The sequence below is a fragment of the Balaenoptera acutorostrata genome, chromosome 3 (assembly GCF_949987535.1).
Source record: "Balaenoptera acutorostrata chromosome 3, mBalAcu1.1, whole genome shotgun sequence".
NCBI classification, from domain to species: Eukaryota; Metazoa; Chordata; class Mammalia; order Artiodactyla; family Balaenopteridae; genus Balaenoptera; species Balaenoptera acutorostrata.
Genome location: NC_080066.1, coordinates 80,918,682 through 80,939,054, shown reverse-complemented (window position 1 = coordinate 80,939,054; position 20,373 = coordinate 80,918,682). Strand labels below are relative to the sequence as shown.

The 20,373-nt window shown below is 40.2% G+C and overlaps 1 long non-coding RNA gene across 1 annotated transcript; it reads right to left on the bottom strand.

Annotated features, from left to right (window-relative positions):
• Nucleotides 1-890: 890 nt before the first annotated feature.
• On the bottom strand, nt 891-18,657 carry LOC130707495 (uncharacterized). The gene is made up of 5 exons (XR_009007392.1): nt 18,285-18,657; nt 11,846-11,925; nt 6,463-6,596; nt 5,549-5,682; nt 891-1,548 (listed from the first exon to the last, which is right to left on the bottom strand). It is a non-coding gene; the product is annotated as an uncharacterized LOC130707495 (long non-coding RNA).
• Nucleotides 18,658-20,373: the final 1,716 nt, after the last annotated feature.

Here is a 20,373-nt window from a genome sequence, read left to right as displayed (position 1 = left end):
CTCCCTACATAACCAATTCAAAATTCAAATTCAGTTATTTCAAAGTCAAAGTCCATGATTAGGCTTTTCTGACTCTCCCAACCCTTTGCCCCAGGGCTGTGCTCTGAGTACAGGTGGCAGGTGGCCTGAGTCCAGCACTGGGCTGTGCAGAGGAGTGTCTGGCTCACCTGCTGATCTGCCGACCTCTGCCCCTTGCTGGCCTAAGACGACACCTTGCTCAGCTAAGGTGTCTCATTCTCTGCTGTGCGCACCACTAGCCATCACCTGCTTGGAAGCCTATGGCACTTGCCTTGGCCTCCCTGCTCGAGGGGTATGCTCTCCCCAGCTGGAATCCAGTCCTGCCCCAGTAACACCCTCTCAGCTGTTGTGCAGCCTGCATGGAGGCACGTGGCCTCTGGATCTTGTCCAGGACACACGTAACCCCAGAAAACCCATGGAAAACCACAATCACAGGCCGTTTCTCTGCCTAAACACTCCACCCCGCCATTGCTACTCTATTGTTGGTGTGGGGTATTCTTTAAGGTGGTGTCCTTCCAAATTTCCAAACAGAAAATAGTGCAGGGGCTTCCCTCGTGGTGCAGTGGTTGAGAATCTGCCTGCTAATGCAGGGGACACGGGTTTGAGCCCTGGTCTGGGGAGATCCCACATGCCGCGGAGCAGCTGGGCCCGTGAGCCACAACTGCTGAGCCTGCGCGTCTGGAGCCTGTGCTCTGCAACAAGAGAGGCCGCGACAGTGAGAGGCCCGCGCACCGCGATGAACAGTGGCCCCCGCTTGCCGCAACTAGAGAAAGCCCTCGCACAGAAACAAAGACCCAACACAGCCAAAAATAAATAAATTTAAAAAAAATAAAAATAAAGGAATAAAAAAAAAAAAAGAAAATAGTGCATGAGCACCCCCTGCTCTAGGAATTTCAAGCTGAGGCTCCTTTTCCCCGCCTGTCCCCGTTCACGGAGCTTGAGAATCCTGTGTTCCTCAGCATTTCCTCCAAGCTCCTTCTCCCAAGCCAGGAAGGGTTTTTATTGCCTTTTTGTGTGACAGGAAATTGCCATGACCTCATGTTCTACACCCTGTGGTTTATGTTATAGACTCTAAACTTAGCCCTCCAGGCTTTGGGTCTAGAGATTTAAGGAGAACGTTTAGGAAGATGAAAACAAAACAAAACAGAGCCAAACCCTGTTCTATCCCCAGTGGCTGGCCTTTGTCATTGGTGTGCGGACACTGAGCCCTCTTGCCCTCTCGTGCTCTCTGGTCCTGCCCCTGTCCATCTCTCCGGGGGGCTCCGGATGCCTGCAGGTCCCCGTGGTACTGACTCTGGCTGGGTTCAGCCACTGGATGACACTAGCAGGAGATGGGGCCAGGGATGGGAAGGGAGAATTCTAAGTATTTCTCTCTGCCTCTGCGGTACCTCTGGCAGGAGCTGCCTCATTCCACTGTGGATCCAGTTTCCTGTAGCGAGTCTCCTCCCTTTGTCCCTCCAGTCTTGCTGACGATGCTCATCTCTGGGTGACTTCACCATCCAGTCTCTGGCTTCTCACCTACTCCATCTCCTGTAAACCCAGGTACCCAAGTCAATTTTCCTATACTGTAAGTTCTTAAAGGAATTTCTGTTTTCCTGTTTAGACCCTGACTGTACACCTGGCTTTCAAGACTCTTGCTTCTGAAATGGGCTTCAAGATTAAACAATGACTTTGCATTCCTGCTAAAAAATATCCTAATCCTTCTTAAGGCGATGAAGACTAAATTAGGGGGGAAGGCGTAGCCAAAGAAGTACAGAAGTAAAAAACACATTAATATATTTCGAAATATCTCACCACCAGAGCACCCATAGTTATTGAGTTCATTGTATTGTTATTTGAATAGACATTTTTTTGCTGCCCTTATATACTCATGGGGCAAAGTTCTCCGGTGTTCCATTAATCATGTGATATTTCTGGATTCTACACTTTGTCTCTTACCTCTTTCTTGTAGAAGATTATACCCGATTCAAAAGCAAGTCACACAACCCACTTAGTTTAATGAATTGAGGGCATATATGCTCAGTCGCAACAAAATCAATTTTACACACTGACCAAAATGTGGATGCAGGAAAGAGTTTGAGAACATCAGTGTGTAATGATTGGTGATGACCAGTCCAACAAAGATACTTAAATCTGCAGATCCAAATGGGCAGACATAGAGATCACACAAATCAAATGTCTATGGGACAGACAAGTAATATAAATGGGAAAGCAGATCCTGTGTATTACAGAAGGGAGCAGGACACATGGAAACTAGAGAGGAGGTGTGTTACTGAATGCGGGGGGTGGTCTCTGCACAGCTCCAGCTGACTATGCCGAATGGGAACGGGGATGCCTTGTTATGAAATTTTACAATATTTGAAGAGAAGCCAGAAATCTAGATTGCATGTGAAAGCCTCATGATTTGTAAAGTAATATCAACTAACTCAAAAAAATTTTTAATGTTGTGCAAATTTAACAAAACATATATATATATATATATTTTTTTTTAATATTTATTTATTTGGCTGTGCCAAGTCTTAGTTGCAGCACACAGGATCTTCATTGTGAAGTGCGGGATCTTCATTGTGGCATGCTGGATCTTTGGCTGTGGCATGTGGGATCTATTTCCCTGACCAGGGATCAAACCTGGGCCCCCTGCATTGGGAGCACGGAGTCTTAGCCACTGGACCACCAGGGAAGTGCCCTAACAGAACATATTTTGAGCTAGATAGGACCCCAAGTCACCAGTTTGCAATCTCTGCCCTAATTGGACATCATTCTTTGGAGCAATATACACTATGTGTTCAAATAATCTTCCTCAACTCAGTAACATTTGTGGATATTTTAGTTACCTCCATAATGTGGTCTATTCTTTTGAATATTCTCATCATATGAAATATACATTCTTCAGTGGTAAGCCAGATTTTTGAAAATAGTCAAAATAATAATAACATGAGCACCCTTAATAAAAAGAGAAAAACTGGGAAAAATGAATTTGGGTTTATTTTTTGTCTCTCACTTTCACTACCCCCAACACATCTGTCAGATATTCTAGTAGGTAGGAGGGCTGTAGGTGTGGGAGAAAGGGAGTCCTGACTCCACCCAAAGGAAGGAATGTGGGGGAGCAGAGCCTGGTTTATAGACTGGTGTCTCAAAGAACCGGGGTGGGGGGGGCACCTCCATCACTGATTGAATTAATTGTAATTTCTTCAACTCGGCATTTAAAACAATATAGCCCTACACTACATCTCAAGTCTTATCTCTTGGTGCTCCAGGAACACATTATCATGCTTTCCCACCTTTGTGTTTCTTTATCCAACACTCTCCACCTCAGTCAGTTGAAATGCTACTTCAACTTCAAAATTCAAATGCTACCTCATCCAAAAATCTTCTGCTAATGTTTTGGAGTTATTCTTTCTTTCGAGTTTCCATAGAACTTCTCATTTGTATTTTGACATTTATATTCTGCTTTGAAATACAGATTCTTGAGTTCTTGTCTTATCCCTACCAGACTACTAGGATGTTTAGAACATCAACTGCATCTTATTTTTGATAATCTGGAGTGCCTAACATTAAGCTTTGCACAAATTATGCACTGGAGATTTCTGTCTTGTGTTGGTAAGAAATGAGTAAGTTGGTAAGAAGATGGATACATCTAGTGGTAGAACTGAAAAATTGCATGCAACTTTTGTGTTATCTAACACAGTTATCATAACCTCCCCCAGCAAAAAAAAAAGATTGCCTCATTGATACTACAGATTGCTTCAACTTTAATCTCTATTGAGGAATGCACTGTGTTACTTCTTAGGCAGACACTGAGCTCTCATAGCATTTTAAAAAAATAAATTTATATATTTTATTTATTTATTTTGGCTGCTTTGGTTCTTTGCTGCTGTGCGCGGTTTTCTCTAGTTGCAGTGAGCAGGGGCTACTCTTCGTTGTGGAGTACGGGCGTCTCACTGCAGTGGCTTCTCTTGTTACGGAGCACAGGTTCTAGGTGCGCAGGCTTCAGTAGTTGTGGCACTCAGGCTCAGTAGTTGTGGCTCACGGGCTCTAGAGTACAGGCTCAGTAGTTGTGGTGCACCAGCTTAGTTGCCCTGCAGCATGTGGGATCATCCCGGACCAGGGCTCGAACCTGTGTCCCCTGCATTGGCAGGTGGATTCTTTTTCTTTTTTTTTTAACATCTTTATTGGAGTATAATTGCTTTACACTGGTGTGTTAGTTTCTGCTTTATAACAAAGTGAATCAGCTATACGTATACATATATCCCCATATCTCCTCCCTCTTGCATCTCCCTCCCACCCTCCCTATCCCACCCCTCTAGGTGGTCACAAAGCACAAAGCTGATCTCCCTGTGCTATGTGGCTGCTTCCCACTAGCTATCTATTTTACATTTGGTAGTGTATATATGTCCATGCCACTCTCTCACTTCGTCCCAGCTCACCCATCCCCCTCCAAATGTCCTCAAGTCCATTCTCTACTTATGCGTCTTTATTCCTGTCCTGCCCCTAGGTTCTTCAGAACCATTTTTTAAAAATTCCATATATATGTGTTAGCATACGGTATTTGTTTTTCTCTTTCTGACTTACTTCACTCTGTAGGACAGACTCTAGGTCCATCCACCTCACTACAAATAACTCAATTTCATTTCTTTTTATGGCTGAGTAATATTCCATTGTATATATGTGCCACATCTTCTTTATCCATTCATGTGTTGATGGACACTTAGGTTGCTTCCATGTCCTGGCTATTGTAAATACAGCTGCAATGAATATTGTGGTATATGACTCTTTTTGAATTATGGTTTTCTCAGGGTATACGCCCAGTAGTGGGGTTGCTGGGTCATATGGTAGTTCTATTTTTAGTTTTTTAAGGAACCTCCATACTGTTCTCCATAGTGGCTGTGTTAATTTACATTCCCACCAACAGTGCACCAGGGTTCCCTTTTCTCCACACCCTCTCCAGCATTTATTGTTTGTAGATTTTTTGATGATGGCCATTCTGACTGGTGTGAGGTGATACCTCGTTGTAGTTTTGATTTGTATTTCTCTAATGATTAGTGATGTTGAGCATCCTTTCATGTGTTTGTTGGCAATCTGTATATCTTCTTTGGAGAAATGTCTATTTAGGTCTTAAATGTCTATTTAAGCTCTCTTATAGCATTTTTGATCAAAACACTTTGTGCAAGAAATTTCTCTAGATTATAAAAGATGCTACAAACAATCATAAAGATTCCTGTAAATGGGTAAGTTTCCTTTATCAGGCTTAGGTAAGTGTCACCATTGCTTTATGACCCATGACATAAATATCTTGGACTAAATGCAGATATTCTCTAATTCTTCTAGTTTAGCAAACCCATATTTGTGGAATTTGTGAATGAAAGGATGCTCTACCAGAGCTGGTTCTCAGTACGTTTCTAACTATTAATCACTCAAGGACAAGTCCAGAAAAATTAAGCTTAACACTTTGAAATGTAGGTTTTTACAGAAGTTTTTAGAGCACGATTTCTGATAGATCGGGACCTACCCAATGATCTAGAGGTCTTACCTGACAGAATTTCCAGCTGATTGCTGCTTTCGCATTCCACTTTCTCCTTACTCTCTTTTCCCCAGGCTTAAAAGGATTTCAGGAGGAGAAAAGCCCTCACCAGCAATGGGGTCCATGCAGGATGATCTCAAGACCTGAGGAAATGTTTGGTAACTCATAAAACAGTTCGGAAACCCTATTTTAGTATTTGGTATCTTTTAAAATTGGCTTTCTAAAAATAAAGAAAAAAGAAAGTTAAGGTGGTTTTGACATTAGGGCTAAAGTAAAAATGATGATATAATGCTTTCTTAGATTAATTTTTAAATGTCATATATATTATTTTGTGTACAGTCATTCTAGTTCTGTTCCTAAGCACAAATATCTGGCATTTCACTAAAATTTTTGTGATATGATGGTAAATTGAAAAACTTGGCCACAATACTTTGCGGCTCTTCTCATCAATAAGATGAGAAAAGAAACTACTTGGTTCTCTCCCGTCTCTTGAATGAATCTGGGCTGACTGTTTGACTTGCTTTGACCAATAGAATGTGGTGGAAGTGACACTGTATAAGTCCGTAGAGACTCACCTTCAGGGAGCCTTGCAGTTCCTGGTTTCTCCTTCTGGGAACGCTGCCCTAAGACCACCATGTAAGGAAACTGGTCTAGCCTACTAAAGATGAGAGGACATATGGAGAAGAACCAATGGCCAGCCCTGTGAGTGAGGCTCTCTTGGACCTTCCAGCCCAGCTAACCCTCCAGCTGAATGCAGCCCTATGAGTGAGCCCAGGCGAAACCTCCACCTTTGGAAGGGTGAACCCCAAAGAACTTGAGCTATCATTAGTCCATCACTATATTTCTGTTGCATTTATCTATTGCTTTGTAACTAGCTATCCCAAAACTTAGTGGTTTAAAACAACCCCTGTGCATTTACTCACAGTTGTGCAATTTGGGTTCGCTGGACTTAGCAGGACAGTTCTTTGCCTGCGGCTGGGAATTCAAGACAGGTTTTCCCACAAGTCTGGTGTCTCACTGTGACAGCTGGAACATCAAGGGCTTGGCCAGTGTGACACTGTGATAAAATAAGACATCTATATTTGGTCTTCGTCCCAGTTCCTGTCACAGAGCTCTTAAAATTTCTGTGATTTCCTGAGTGATGTGGTGAGAGAAGGGTCTTTGGTAATCATAATAAACCCCTTTCAACCATGCTTGAGTTTATGTTAATAACATGAATGGTGGCCAAAAGCCCCAGGATACAGGCTGGTCACCAGAGGAACCAACCAAGTGACTAGAGGATTAGAACTTTCAGTCCCACCCCCGGCCTCCAGGTAGACTGAGTTAATCATCAATGGCCAGTGATTTAATCAATCATACCTACAAATGGGACCTTCATAAAATGACTAAACTATAGATTGTTCAGAGAGCTTCTAGTTTGGTGAACACGTCTATGTGCCGGTAGGATGCACGCCCCAAATTCACGGGACAGAAGCTCCTGTGCTCAGGATTCTTCCAGACCCCACCCCATGTACCTCTTCCTTTGGCTGTTCCTCTGTACCCTTTACAGTATCCTTTATAATAAGCCAATAATAGTAAGCAGAGTGTTTCCCTGAGTTCTGAGCCATTATAGTAAATTATCAAACCTGAGGGGAGGGTTGTGGGAACTCCTGATTCGTAGCCAAGTTGGACAGAAGTGTGGGTAACCTGGGGACCCACTATTTGCATAGTGGGACTGATCCCTTAACCTGTGTGCTAACTCTAGATTAATAATGTCAGAATTGAATTAAATTGTGGGACACCACTTGGTGTGCACAGCGAATTGGAGAACTGCTTGGTGTGGAAAATCTACACACTTGGCGTCAGAAGTGCTACGAGCAGAGAAACAGTTTTCTTTTAGCCAGGCACCTTTCAGCTCTCCATCTGGGTGGCTGAACCTCTTTCCATGTGGCTTGGGCCTCCAAGAGGGCAAACGTGGAAGCTGCACAGTCTTTTAAGACCTGGCACAGTATCACTTCTGCTGCTTCTATTTGTCAAAACAGGTCACGAAGCCAGCCCAGACTCAAGGGGAGGAGAAATAGACTTCTGGTCTCTATGCGAGGACACAGAAGATTTTGTGGCCATCTTTTTATTTATTTATTTATTTAATTTTATTTATTTTTGGCTGCGTTGGGTCTTTGTTGCTGTGCACGGGCTTTCTCTAGATGGGGCGAGTGGGGGCTACTCTTCATTGTGGTGCGTGGGCTTCTCATCGTGGTGGCTTCTTTTGTTGCGGAGCACGGGTTCTAGGTGCGTGGGCTTCAGTAGTTGTGGCACATGGGCTCAGTAGTTGTGGCTCGTGGGCTCTAGAGCGCAGGCTCAGTAGTTGTGGCTCACAGGCTTAGTTGCTCCGCAGCTTGTGGGATCTTCTTGTCCCCTGCATTGGCAGGCAGATTCTTAACCACTGCACCACCAGGGAAGCCCTTTGTGGTCATCTTTATAATCTATCGCAATCCACCTTCCGGCCATAAATTATTGGCATTTCTCCCTTATGCAAAACACATTCATCTCTTCCAGTACCTCCCGAAGTCTCACCCAGTATGGCAGCTGCTCAGTGCTCAGAATTTCATCATTTGGATCAGGTCTGGACGTGGATGAGGTTGCTTGGGTGTGGCTTTTCTCAGCCTGGAAACCTGTGAACTAAAAATTCAAGTTATCTGCCACCATCATCAACCCCCCTCCCCCAACCCCACATGCAGTGGTGAGAGAGGGATAAGATAGCAGCAGATGCTCCCGTTCTCAAGGGGAGGACATTTAAAGGCATATAGCAGGCATGGGTCCTTAGCAGTTCTAAAAGCCAGCTGTACACATGTTGCCAGTTTCCCTGGGTCTGGAGGGAGGGACTATTGCTTGATTGGGGCCTGCTTCTGTTCCCTCCTCCACCACACCCCGCCAAATTACCATCACATTACCTTGTTCTTTTTTTTTTTTTCTTGCCATTTGAAATGATCTTGTTTATGAATTTTCTAATATGTTCACTTTTTCCTCAATCCATTGTTCTTGGCTGTTGGCTCTGTCCTCTGAGACCTTCTTCCTTTTCCATGAGAAATGGTTCATCTTTGAGGCTGATTTTCTCAGTCTGCTTCTTGCTCTTGGAAAGGTGGGAGCCCAGAGGTCTCTTTTCATTTTCAACTGTCTTTGTTCCTTTACTGTAAGTGTGTACAGTTCCTTTTAAAATGTGGATGTTCTGTATGGTAAATTACAATCTACTCCATTAGACAAGAGTCACACTTCGATCCACACATCTCTTGGGAACGGGCCCTCTACACTTTGGGCTCTGAGGTCTTAAAATAGGTCTTACAGCCACACCCTCAACTTGATCTTGACTAAGATCACATTTTGCTGGCAGCATCCTGAGGCCATTTATTACTTTTTCTGCTTCAAAACTGAAATTCTCATTCATCCTTCCTTCCCATATTTTATGACAGGCAGCTAAAAGAAGCAGATTAGCCCCTTTGGCATTCTACTTGGAAGTTTCCTTTGGACAGATCCACAAGTTCATTAAGTACATTTTCTATCTTTCATGTTACCACAGTCATCAGCTTTACCAGTTGTTCCCCAGCTTTACAACACAGATGACCATCTTTCCAGCGTTCAATTTCCTCACTGCCTTTGCCACCCTTCCAGCCTTTCTCCATGGCTCAATCTCAAAATCACCTGCTTTAGGTTTCCGTTACAGCAGCACCCCACTTCCAGGTACTACTTTCTGTTTCAATTTTCTATTGCCATGTAATTAACCACCCCCCAAAATAATGACTAAAAACAGTGATTTACGGTTTCTCATGATTTTGAGGGTTGACTGCAGTAATGTGACCACATTCTTTTAGGAGCTCGGTGGCGCTGCACTGTCCAAGGTGAACTCTCATCCTCCAGAGGGTGTCTCCATGTGGCCCCTCATCACTCACTAGTCTAGCTCAAGTCACTTTTCAGCATGGTGGCTAGCTTCCAGAGAGAGTGTTCCAAGAGGACAAGCTCTAGTGTGCAAGTGCTTATCCAGTCTCCTTCTACCATGCTTGCTAATGTCCCACTGGCCAAAGCAAAGCACATGATCAAGTAAACTTGTTTATGAATTTTCTAATTTGTTTACTATTTTCCTCTCCCTACCAAAATATAATATCAGGGGTTCTTGTCTACTTTGTTCATAGCTGTATTCCCAGAATTCCAAGTAGGTCCAGTACATACTAAGTACTTAATAAACTTTTTCTTTTTTTTTTTTTCCTGGCTGTACGGCATGCAGGATCTTAGTTCCCTGACCTGGGATTGAACCTGTGCCCCCTGCAGTGGAACCATGGAGTCTAACCCCTGGACCGCCAGGGAATTCCCAATAAATGTTTCTGACGTGTGATGAATGAACAAATGGATGGACAAATGGATGAACTAACTAAATCAGTGTAAAGAAATTTATAAGTAAATATGTTTATTTTTATAGAAACTGTATCAAAGTTTTAAACAACTATTGACTACTAAAAATCAGGAGTGATCCAGAAAAAGTCTTTTTGAGAACTGGACTGAACAATGGTTATAGCTTGCTGAAATATTTAAAATAAGTAATATACTTGAGATTTGTTTCAAGATAATCTGGAGAACATGGGGAAAATGGATTGGAGTACAGAGAAAATGAGACTGACTGTGAATTGATACTTATTTAAGTTGGGTTAAGGGTACATGAAGGTTCATTATACTGTTCTCTTAACTTACATATTTGTTTGAAGTTTCCGTAATAAAAAGTTTTAAAATTACATGTAGATTATTAAGGGACTGAAGAGCATTGGAAAGACTGTGAGAAATATTCATAAGTATGAACTAATTTATTAATATTCCTACTTCTCCTACATCTTTTAGAAAGAGATACGATGGGAGGCATTTTAAAGATCATCTAGAAATGTCATTGGCTAGATAATCTGAAGGTTATTTAGATGTTGCATTTAACCTGTAATAGACCTTATTTTAAAATATTCCTGGAACTTTGCATGTGGAACAGATTTCGGTAAAGCAAGTCATTTCCCCATTGATTTCCATTCAGTTTTGAAGACATGCTCTCATACCTCCTGCTGATTTCCCTGTCTGCTAATTATAGCCCAAGGTAGGAGATGGGAAGTGCAGAGCTCACGTAAGCACTGGCATTTTGCCTTGATCTGGGGCTCAATCAGGTATCTGATGCAACAAATTTTTATGTTCTCTGCCTGGATCAAGAAGAAGCCAGGGAGAGCAGGAGTTTGCCTCCACAGATGCCATCCTCAAGCTGACAGCTGCTCTGCCTGGCTTTGTTATCAGTCTGGGGAGTTGCTAGTCTGTTGGCAGAATTCAATTAATAAGGACTTTTAATTATTATATATCTTACTTACAAGTCATAATTTGGGGAAATATAGAAGAAATATGGTTTTGTCCCTGGTATCAAGGAGCCTGAAGATTTCAAGGGCTTAGGAACAAGCCCAGCCTTAAGCATTATATAATATTTTCCATCCAGAACTAGAAGAAGACTAATGTGTTTGGGGGCTGTCATATCCTGGGCATTCATTTAAGGGATCAGGGCCAGGGGGCCAAAATCATTCAGCACAAAGCTTATTCATGAGTGAGCAATGGAATCGATGATGTGGTTATTGGGGCAGAAGACCAGGTGACTGGTTTCCAGGCAGAGCAGTGGGCTCTCCCACTCCTAGAGACCCCCAGATTTATTATAACCAGGCAGATCCATTCAGGAAGACCATTCTACTGGGCATCTCTGCCTCTGGAATAGAGATAAGGAAACAAGTATGAATTTGTTTTAATGGAAGTCTCTTTGCTAGGGGATTTGTTCTCACTCACAATTCACACCCCCCCCCCTACATTTAATGCTGTCTGATTATAAAAATGGTTGGAGAAAGGCCAAAACACAGAAATAGAGGTGTGTGGAGGGAAGAGACCTGGGGTAAGAGAAGCATAACAGTTTAGGGTGCTCTCAGCTGCAAGTAAGAGTGAACTGCAAGTGTGGGTTAACTTCAGGCAGCTTACGTTCTCAGGGAGGCCCTGAATTTATACTGGAGGCCAGGGGCCAGGTGGCTTGAGTATTGGTCTTGAGTCATCACTTTTCTCACCTTTCCAAACCCTGTTTTCCCATTTGAACAAGGAGGGAGTGGTCTTAACTTCTCTGAGATATCAGGATCTAAAGATCCAGGAATATTTGGTGTGTAGTTCCTGTAGGTGGGCAGTAGATCATGGACAAGTGGGAGGAACTAGTTCCTCATTTTGTGATTATGTTCAAAGGCCCACATTGACCTTGGCTCTTTGGAATAAGTTAAATGAAGGTACCTGCCACAGTGCTCAATGAATGTGTCTCCTGCTTCTTTCCCATAGGTGAAGCCCACCTTCCATATGTAGGACCACATCACCTAGACAAGAGAGAGAAGCAGTTCTGATTTACAAATGCAAACACAAGCCTATGCCAAGACGTCCTTTCAAAAAGGGCTTATTAAATTAAAAAAAATATACATTTGCATAGCATAATTTCACATAGACAATAGTAGACTCCAATCACAAAAATAAAAATATAAAAATGTTATATTCTTATTGGAATTCAGTTAGATTTGAGGATGTTACCATTTACAGACTCACATGATAAAACAGTAGTTTAATCAAAGATCCGTTTAATGCAAATATTTGGAGTCCTACCAGAAAGACCATAAGGCTATTGTCAAATCAGTTAAATGTCTGTTACAAGCAGTAAGGGTGACCATCTGCTGTGGTTGGCAAAAAATTAAACATATTTCAAAATGCAAACACTTCTCAGTCTACCCCTACAGACCTCAAAGCAGGCATCTAGAGACAATTTGGACCTAATATCTAGTACTTCAACTAAAACGATATCCAATGTCTTTAAACAGGCAAGAGATATTGGATAATAAATGTTCCATTTATTTGCTATTATGAAAGATGACAAGTTCTTAGCTTATTAATACTTTGTGCCTTGTTGAGAAACTCAATCTGAAAATCACTGGTCTTAATTCAATTAGGCAAACAAGGATTGTGCCCTTGCTATAGACAGCTCATTGGGCTTCATTCTTTGAGGTATACAATGAAAGGAGCCTTCAGGGAGCCTCCAATTTAGTGGGGGCTATGGATACACATGTTTGCCCATACAAGGCAGAATATTATCACAGAGGCCGAATCCAGTGCCACAGGAGTCTTCTTATTTTATAGGCTTGTAAGGCAAAGGCTACCCCTAAGATGGCAGTTGTGGTGGATTTTGAAGGAAAGTATGACCTCAGTTAAAGAAAAAAAAGTACAGAGGACAGCCTGAGCAAGACTAAGAGGCATAGGAATGCACTCTACTCAGGACACAGCACGTGGTCCTGTTTGGCTACATGCATTTTGTAAGATGAAGCTCAAAAAGTTGTGTGGGAAGAATGGTGGGCAACTATTATGATTTTTGCCTGGCTTTGATTCTCCTTCTTCTAGAAACAGCACCATGATTTTCCCTTGGGAATCTATGCCTGCCTTCTTTTCAGCTCATGTGACGTGAAGGAGCTGGTAGTGCAATGCCATGAATACCTTCTAAAAAGCTTGGATTTTGAGTTCCATATTTCAAATCTCTTATTTAATAGAAGGGAGAATCATGTAAACCTTTGTAAATGAAAAAATGTTCAAACATGTACAGAAGTAAAACAAAACAAAACAGTGAATCTCTATAAGCCCCATACCCAGACTAAACAATTATAGGCATACCTCATTGTATTGTGCTTTGGTTTATTGCACTTTGCAGATAATGTGTTTTTTACTAATTGGAGGTTTGTAGCAAGCCTGAGTTGAGCAAGTCTATCAGCGCCATTTTCCCAACAGCATTATTTCTAAATTAAGGTATGTACATTGTTTTTTTCTTTAGAAATAATGCTATTGCACACTTAATAGACTACAGTATAGTGTAAACTTTTGTATGCACTGGAAGACCAAAAAATTCATGTGACTTGCTTTATTGCAATATTCACTTGATTGCAGTGGTCTGAAACCAAACCTGCAATATTTCTGAGGTATGCCTGTGTCAAGATTTTATCATTCTTCCTCTATCCTCCGCTCTGTCTTTTGCCAAAGTATTTCAAAGTAAATCCTGGACATCCTGTGTTTTCAATTCTATGTATTTTAGCATGTGTCTCTAAAAAGTATGGACATTTTCTTACAAACAAAATGCCATCATCACACCTAATGATTCTTTGGGATTGACTAATCCCCAGTCCATATTAAAATTTCCACTGCTATATTTAAAATAGATAACCAACAAGGACCTACTGTATAGCACAGGGAACTCTGCTCAATATTCTGTAATAACCTAAATGGGAAAAGAATTTGAAAGAGAATGGATACATGTATATGTATAACTGAATCACTCTGCTCTACACCTGAAACTAACACAACATTATTAATCAACTATACTCCAATATAAAATAAAAATTAAAAAACAAAATAAAGTAAAATCTCCCTGATTATCTAAAAAATGTCTTTGGTTAGCTGTCTTGTTTAAATCATGTTCTAAACAAGGTCCACACATGGAATGTGGTTTTTATAGCTCTTCAGTTTATTTTAATCCACAGCAGCCCTCCTCACCCTACCTTTTTTCTTTATGCTGTTGTCTTGTTGAGATACCCATGCAAGTCATCCCTTAGAATGCCCCTGATTCTGTATTGGTCTGGTTGCTTTCCTGGGGGTGTTATTTATTTAACTTGTTCCCTTATCTCCTGTATTTATGAATAGAAATATCCTAATATCTTGCTTGCCCACATTTATTAATAGTAATGCAAAGACTGGTAAGTGGGTTCAGGTGGTGACAGCCTGATTCTTCCATTACAAAATTTCCTATTCATCTACTACCTATTGGTTTCATCCGTTAATGAAATTTGCCTGAAGCTCCTATTTCATTAGGGGTAGGGGTTGCAAAGTGGTGATTTTCTAATTTTATCACTCCTTCTACACTTATTATTTGGAATTTTTTACTAAAGAAAAATTTTCCCTGTGACAAGTTGGCAATTTGGTTATCCTAAATACAGTTGATATAGGAAAGGCAAATTTCCTTATAATTGGTCAATTTTCAACATACTGCTTAAAAAAATAACGTTTAAAAATGTAAAACATAACAGATACAGAAAGCCACATAAAATAAAGAATACCTTAATAAATTATTGTAAGCAAACACCTTTGTAACCACCACCTAGGTGAGGAAACAGAACTTTGGCAGCTACCCCAGAAGCCATCCGTATTTCCACTTATTCTCATTTTTATGATAATCATTTCCTTGCTTCTCTTTATATTTTATCACCCAAGTGTGCAACTCTAAACACTATAGTTAACTTTCTTCTATTTTTTATTTACTATGAACTTTAATATAACTTTTTAAAAAGTCTCTTTTAATCTACAGGTTCTCCTTCCATTGCTTTTTCTTTTTTTTCCTTGAAAGATATTTGTTAAAGAAACTCAACTGTTTGGCCTGTAGAGTTTCCTAGACTCTGGATTTTACTGATTGTATCGCCATGATGCAGTGTTTCATGATCTGTGTACTTCCTGTAAATTGGTAATTGGTTACAGAGACTTGATTAGATTTCAGTTTAATTTTTGGAGGCAAGGCTACTTAATTGTGAACTGTACTCTTCTATACTGGGGCACATGATGTCTTTTTATTTCTCTCTTTGCGATATTAGTAGCTGTCAATGTCCATTGTCTAGATCCATTAAATTCATTAGGGATTGCAAAATGATGATATTCCAATTTTATCACTCCCTTACTTATTAGCTAGAGCATTTCTATATAGAGTAGCTCCCCCTCATCTATTACTTGATTATCCAGTAGTATAGCTCACATAGGAAAGGCAGGATAAATATGTGATTCTTTCCCTTTACCCAGTTTTGAAAATAATAAGTTGGTTACCTATCACTCTCAAAAGGTGACCAATTAATTTTTTTAGGATCATTAAAGCTCATGGATTAAAACATTTTAAGTGTGTCAATCCCCTGAAGTTATTATCCCTATGGAGTTTAATTATTCCATCTCTGGCCAGTGGCCGCTTCTTCAAGTTGGGTCTTATGTCCTTTTGACATGACCTCAGTAGTATTTGATAGTTTCTTCGCTATTGTATGGCAAGATATTCCATGAGTTCACACTGATACTTCCAATGCAAAGTCAGGACTGTATTGTTTTTACTTAACATCTTCTGTTTCACATCAGTATCACCTTTCTTCTGAGAATCCAGGTTCTCAGAGACCAGAGAATGATAGAAGATCACACAATTACAGTTTGCATGGTCTTGCATTATATCCACTACAGTCTCAGCAAAATCACCCATTCTACCATCACCAATATTACTGAAAGTTTAAAAATTGTTTGCATATACTCTCTCCATTTTCTATAGTTTGATTTTATATACATTTTCAGAGCATATAGCCAATACATACTATGCTCTTTCCTCTCTAACCCTCATGTCGTCTTTGTTTTACAAGTAAATAGGTATTTAATGCTCACCACCGGTCCTTAGGTTGACATCTCTCTAGTCATTTGGACATTTGAAGTCTGTTCTCTAGTAGATTCTTTAGGAAATGTGCAAGGAAACAATATTAAATGCCTGTGCCCCCCCCCCAATGTTTCTAAAAGAGGATGGCGTCAAGCATAGATTTTTTTTTTTTTTTTTTTTTTTTTGCTAACCTGATAGGTAAGGAGGGGTAACTTGGCATAGTTTTAATTTGTATTTCTCTTAGTATGAATCAGGTTGAGAATTTTTTTTTTAATGTTTAAGGATCATTTCTTCTCTCTGTGAGCTGTCTGTTCATATCTTTTGTCCACTTTTCTATGGGGTTGTTGGTGTTCCTTCTTCCCCCGTTTTTAGGAGTTCTTTCCATATTGGGGCCATTACTCCTTTGTATGTGGTATGTGTTATAAATATCTCTTCCTACTTTGTCATTTGTTGTTTGACTTTACTTATAGGGATTTAGGAATATGACTCTATGTTTAATACCTAGTAGGGTCAACCCCTCAGACATTGCTTTTTTTTTAAAGATTTTTTTTTTCAGGGGGAGCTATAATTATTTATATTCTAAGAATACATTCAACTTGTCTAGCTCTAGAAAAAAAGATGGACATTTTTGTTGGGATCATGTTAAATTTATCAATTATCTTAGTGATGTTGTATCTTCCCATCTAAGAACATGGTTTTCTCATTCCATTTGCTCTAGTCTACCTTGTGTCTTTCAGTAAAAGTGTTTTTAAAATTTTCCTTATATAACTTTTGCACGTTTCCCATTAGGTTCATGGCTGGATATTTTATCTTTTTTCTTGCTAGCATAAAAAGGGTCTTCTCTTGTATTATATCTTCTAGCTGGTTATTGTTTATATATATGATGAATATTGATTTCTGAGTATCAAAGCCTTTTGAGTTAAGGATTTCAAAGGTGACAGAGTACAGAAATTATTAGAAAAGTGAGAGATAAGTAAGTATCAATATTTCAAGTGAGAAATGAATCCATGTACCAGGGCAGGATCAAGAGGGAAAGGAAGAACAAGGAGATAGGGACATCAAAGGTATAGAACTTGGAAACTAATTTGATGTTGAGGAGAGGATGAAGGAAAGGGCACATGAGCTGTCAACTGCGTGACTGCAATGATGGTAATGTTAACAAATAATAGGAAGAGGAGAGGGTTGGGGAAAAGAGAGTGAATTTCAATTTTGGGTGCTTAGATTTTAAGACTGGAAGTCAGGGAGAGGCTGGAAGCCATCTGGAGGAGCTGTAGGAGTGTTTGAAATGACTAGGGAGAGAAAGCAGAATGAGAAAAGACAATGATAGAATGTCGAAGGATTTCTATATCTAAATAATAGGCAGAGGAAGCCAATCTATGAGAGAGATGGGCAATGACGGGTCTGAGGTAGGAAGTGAACCAGAATATAAAGCCATAGAAACCAAAGGAGCAGGATTTACCAATTATGAAATCACCAGTAATTTCTGAGACAGCCATTTCAGAACTGTTGTGAGGGTGTGGTAAAATTATGAAAGACTAAGTAGAGAGATTATATTGACTAGGGGTGAATTTGCGTAGGAAATTTAAACTCTGTGTCCTTCAAACATGTGAAATCTAAATACAAGGTATCATGATTTAAATAATCTATGAAGGTGTCAGTTAAACAAACATGCTCAGGTGACAATAACTTGGTTTAAATTAAATGTTATTAATGGTGATTTCTTGCGGACACATAACCTAATTCAAAGTTCAGCCCTTTGTCTGAATATAATTCTTACTTTACCTCCTGACAGATGTGATATGTGTGTGTGTTCAAGTAAAATAGTGCATTTTAGTGCTAAAAAGGACAAGAATTTTTCCCACTCCTAGGTGAATGTCTGTTCTTTTATGTAGGCATTTATAACAATCATAATAGTTTATATTTAGGGTTTACAAAATATTGTCATATCTCACTGAACTTCACAAAAGATTCTGGGACGTAACCAGAACAGAGGTCATTATTCTTCATAAAGTGCAAAGAGGGGGAAAGATTGACAGAACCAGGTCTGGATCTCCGATGTTCATGACTCCTACCTTGTAGGCGTACGAGTCAGAGTTACGTGTAGGAAACGTTTATTCTAGGTATTTTAAGCAAAAAAATACTTAATGCAGGGAATTTGGTACTTCTACATACATGGAAGAACAAGCTTTAGACTGTGCCTCCAGAAATGACAACCAGAACAACACGGTAGAGTTGGTCATTTGGGGGACAAGTTCATACCTGAGACCACTCCACGGATCAGGAAGCCAGACCAGGAAGTTGCTGATACTGCTGCTGTTACCATCACTGCCACCACTCGACTGTATCTTGATATTCACGGAACTGGTGACTTGGCACTGGGACGTGGACCCTAGATACCGAAGAATCTCAAGGATGGACTCTAGAACATTGCTGCTGCTGTGAGCTTGCTTTCAAGAAAATCACCAAAAATGGGTAGGAGGATAGCTTCTGTTTCATTTTCATCCTCCAAATCTTGCAAGAATGCATCGAATAGATGGCATGCAATTCATATCCAGAACCCAAGCTGTGAGGAAGTCTAGAAAATGTAGTTTTGGGCTTCCCAGGGTCTGCATAAGAGGAAGAGGCTGGAACAGAAATTGAGCAAGCTGTTCCACAGTACTTGCCACAGTAAAACTTTTGTCTTCATTCAAGATGTTGGCAAAAATTACGAACAGGCCAGAACCATGTGGCACACCACTAGAAAAGGCTCTCCAGATGGATATCATTACTAGTACTCATACAACTTGGTAGGGTAATGGTTATAATTGGCAGAGCTGAGATTTAAACCTAGGTCTGACACCAATGACCAGAAAGCCGTTATTTCCTTTCAATTCAATCAATTTTCTTTTGTTGTTTAAGTAGCTTAGAATCCACCTAAATTTATTCTTTATATTGGACAGTCATGAAACACTATTCAAGTCTGTGCTAAAATCAGGGTATTCTTTCCAAGAGTCTGTCCTGATTTACCAATTTCAGTGAAAAGGAGATGCAAGTTTGTCATTCTGCAGGGGAACCCATGATGGTTTAGTGATCCCCATGCTAATCTAACATCCCCACTCCTGCTTAAAACCTTCTGGTGGCTACATTGGTTAGAATTTGCATTTGCATTGAGTAACAGAAAACTCAGAAGGACTTAAACCAGAAAGAAACTTCTCCCTCACATAAAACACATCCAGAGGCAACAGTCAGGACGAGTAGGGCAGCTTCCCTCACAGTCATCAGGGCTTCGGGCTCTTTCTATCTTGTTACTCCATCATCCTCTGTGGCCTTACCGCAAAGTCCAAGGGAGCTACTGCAGTTCTAGTCATCATATCTACATTCTAGCCAGCTGAGAGGAAGGAGTGCAGGAACACTTCGAAGAAACACGCAAACCTTTTGATTCTTTTTGGCTGAGTACTTGGTCAGCGGCTCCACTTAGCTACAAGGGAAGCTGGTAAATGTCTTTTGTGCAGATGGCTAGGAGAATGTGTTAGTGGCAAACAGCAGTCTCTGCTACAGTGACATCACTGCATCCTGCAATCCTGTTCATTGTGCATCTTCCTCATCATATTGTAAAATTTAAAAATGGCAGATGTCTTCTCTAACTCCTGGCACAGACACTGACATATTTTAGGCACTTTATCATTTGTTCAACAAAACATTTTTTGCCTAGTTTTTATTTCCTGATGAAATTTAAGAAGTGGTTTTAAAATAGATATGGTTGGGTATACCTGTAAGACGTGCTTGAAAAGCTGTGCGTAAAACAAAATTTTCTATTTAAATCTTACTTCTCCCTTGATTTCCAATACAACAGGGCATGTATTTCCAAGGGGGGAGAGAAGGGGAAAGGAATGCAAATAATTTAGAGGAAAGTTACAAAATATAGGCAAAATCCAAAAGCAACAAAAATGCAAAGGAAGTATAAGAAATATAAGGATCAGAGGTTAAACAGAAACAAAATTCCCACGAAAATCAAATTTAATTTTAAATTTTAAGCCAGAATGAAAATTTCAAAGAAGCCACCAAATCCAACTACTACCGTAGGTAATTTGAACAAGTATCTTTAAGTATAGCATAATAGTTGAGAACTTGGCTTTGGAATCAAGTTAATTCCAGCTCTTTCTATTATTAGCTGTTACTCCTACCAGTTAATATCTGAGCTAAAACTTTCTCACTTGAAAAATGATATTCTTTCATAATTGTTACAATGAGAAAATCAGAATATATGTGAAGTATTTAATACAGGGTTTAGTGCAAGGAAATATTCTATATATGGTAGTAATACCATGCTCATGATACATTTCATTTATAAAATTATTTTCCCTTCTCT